The 3,009-nt window shown below is 55.7% G+C and overlaps 1 pseudogene across 1 annotated transcript in view; it reads left to right on the forward strand.

Annotated features, from left to right (window-relative positions):
• The first annotated feature begins 2,292 nt into the window (after positions 1-2,292).
• LOC144715781 (peroxidase 1-like) overlaps positions 2,293-3,009 on the forward strand; it is a 1,305-nt pseudogene continuing 588 nt past the window's right edge. Inside the window, exons 1-2 of the transcript XR_013584736.1 lie at positions 2,293-2,612; positions 2,735-3,009. The exon at positions 2,735-3,009 is cut by the window's right edge and continues 588 nt beyond it. The product of XR_013584736.1 is annotated as a peroxidase 1-like (transcript). The remainder of the gene's footprint in view (positions 2,613-2,734) is intronic.

Here is a 3,009-nt window from a genome sequence, read left to right on the forward strand (position 1 = left end):
CCCTCTCTTTGATTCTATCTCTCTCCCGCATCTATTACCCTTCTCCTTTCTCTACCTTTCTCTCGCTCTCCTCCCTCTTTCTCTCCCCCTCTCTCCCTGTTTCTTTCTATCGCCTACTCTCCATCTCTCGCTCTCGCCCTCTTTCTCTCTATCTCTCTCTTTCTCCTTTTCTCAGTCACATTGGTTCCGGTCTCTATGGATCCTTCTCCCGCTTTCTCTTCCCTCTTCCATTATTCGCTTTCGCATCTCTCTCTCTCTATCCTTTTACGCTCTCTCTCCTTCTCCTGGTGTGTTTGTCTTTCGCTCCGCCATCTTTCTACTGGTTCCTCTCTCTCTCTTTTCTCTCTTTTCTCTCTCTCTCTCTCTCTCTCTCTCTCTCTCTCTCTCTCTCTCTCTCTCTCTCTCTCTCTCTCTCTCTCTCTCTCTCTCTCTCTCTCTCTCTCTCTCGCTCTTTCTCTCAGTCTCTCTCTCTCTCGCTCTCTCTCGCTCTCTCTCGCTCTTTCTCTCTGTCTCTCTCTCTCTCGCTCTCTCTCGCTCTTTCTCTCTGTCTCTCTCTCGCTCTCTCTCGCTCTCCTTCCTCCCCCTCGCCGCTCTCTTTCGCCGTCGCTCTTTCTCTCTCTCCCTCTCCTTCCTCGCCCTCGCTGATCTCTTTCGCCGTCACTCTATCTCTCGCTCTCTCTCCTTCCTCGCCCTCGCTGATCTCTTTCGCCGTCACTCTATCTCTCGCTCTCTCTCCTTCCTCGCCCTCGCTGATCTCTTTCGCCGTCACTCTATCTCTCGCTCCCTCTCCTCCGTCGCCCTCGCTTATCTTTTTCGCCGTCACTCTATCTCTCGCTCTCTCTCCTTCCTCGCCCTCGCTGATCTCTTTCGCCGTCACTCTATCTCTCGCTCCCTCTCCTCCGTCGCCCTCGCTTATCTTTTTCGCCGTCCCTCTCCTTCTCTTTCCTGCTGTGTGTCTCTCTCTTCTCTTCTCTCTCTGTCGGGCTCTCTCTTTTTCTCTGTGTCGCTCTCTCTCTCTCTCTATGTTGGTCTCTCTCTCTCTGTGTCCGGCTCTCTCTCTCTCTCTCTGACTCTCCCCCTCTCCCTGTCGAGCTCTCTCCCGCTCTCTGTCTGCTCTCTCTCTCTATATATATCCATCTCTCACTTTATCTCGCTTTCTCAGTCAATTCATTCGCTCTGTTTCATTGTCTCTCCTTCTTTCGTTTTCAACTGCTACTATGGCTCCCTCGCTCTCTCTCTCTGTGTCACTCCATTCTCCCTCTCTTTCGCGCGGTCTTTATCTCCCTTCGGCGCCTTGTTTCTCTTTGGCCCTTTCTTTCTTTCCCGCTCTGCCTCTCCCTCTCTCTCTCTCTCTCTCTCTCTCTCTCTCTCTCTCTCTCTCTCTCTCTCTCTCTCTCTCTCTCTCTCTCTCTCTCTCTCTCTCTCTCTCTCTCCCCCTCTCTCTCTCTCTCTCTCTCTCTCTCTCCCCCTCGCTCGCTCTCTCTCTCTCTCTCTCTCTCCCCCTCCCTCTCTCTCTCTCTCTCTCTCTCTCTCTCTCTCTCTCTCTCTCTCTCTCTCTCTCTCTCTCTCCCTCTCTCTCGCTCTCTCTCTCTCTCTCTCCCCCTCGCTCGCTCGCTCTCTCTCTCTCTCCGCCTCGATCGCTCGCTCTCTCTCTCTCTCTCTCTCTCTCCGCCTCTCTCTCTCTCTCTCTCTCTCTCCCCTTGCTCGCTCGCTCTTTCCTTCCCGTTCCTTCTCGCACGCTGTCTCTCTCTCGCGCCTGCCCTCCTTTCTGCGATATCTCTCTCGCTCTCTATGCCTCCGAGGTTCAGCGAAGCCTCGAATACAAGGCGGAGTGAGAAGACGGCGTTGGCCGTAGTTGCGATTCGTATAATATTTTTAACCAGGAAGTGAGCGAATCCGGAGAGAGAGAGAATCGGACGGAGCGAAAGAGAGAGCGCTAATGACGGCGAAGGAGAAAGACAGCTACAGAGAGCGAGCCAGGACAGACAGCCAACGACTGGGAGACGGAGCGAGGAAGATGCATCCCGATATACACCAACCCACTCACGCGGGCGCCCCCGCATCGCACAGAGACGTGATCCAGCGCCCATCGCCGATTGCGCGTGTTGACCTCGCTGCTCTTCAGCCTCAACGCCAAGACCTTCTGCGTATGCGACCCACGGACGACTCCACGGTTGGTATGATTACGGGTCAACAGACGTAAAGCAACGGACGAAACGCGGCTCACAGTAGACGCCGTCAACCTTGCAAGCCCCGGACGAAGAACGCTTACCGATCTATAAAAAGGTCCAGAGTGGCCAATCCAATATCGCAATAGCATCTCTTAGGTTGGAACTCCTTTCAGATAGCAGCCTATCAAAAGAGTTCCGGGCAAGAACCTGGCTTTAGAAATGTCGCGAACCACGCCAGGCGTTTTGTTCGTCGCTTTCGTACTGGCTGTTCATTCTTTGTCTCTGGTCGCCGCCACGCACCCCCTCAAGGCGGGCTTCTACCGGAGGAGCTGCCCGCAGGCGGAGCGCATCGTGAGGAACGTTGTCGGGCCGGCTGTGGCCGCCAACCCGGGCATCGGGGCGGGTCTCATAAGGCTGCACTTCCACGACTGCTTCGTCAGGGTAAGTGTCCTTGCCTGGCAGAATAGAACTCGCCTCCCTCACGTACAAGGAGTAGGCTTGTATTTCTCTCTCCGGCAGGCCCCTTATCCTCCGGTGCTCATCGTTTGTTCTCCTGTGCACAGGGATGCGACGCCTCCGTCCTTCTCGAGGGCAGTGAATCCGAGCAGATGAACATCGCGAACCTGAACAGCCTCCGGGGATTCGAAGCCATCAACGAAGCCAAGGCCCTGCTGGAGTCTCAGTGCCCCAAACTGTGTCCTGCGCCGACGTCCTCGCCGCGCGCGCGCGCGCTTCGAGTTCACCGGCGGCATCCGCTACAAGGTCCCCGCCGGACGGCGCGACGGCAGGATCTCACTCAAGGCTGAGGCCGATGTGCTCCCATCCCCATTCGCAGGCG

The sequence above is a fragment of the Wolffia australiana genome, chromosome 19, assembly GCF_029677425.1.
Source record: "Wolffia australiana isolate 7733 chromosome 19, ASM2967742v1".
NCBI classification, from domain to species: domain Eukaryota; kingdom Viridiplantae; phylum Streptophyta; class Magnoliopsida; order Alismatales; family Araceae; genus Wolffia; species Wolffia australiana.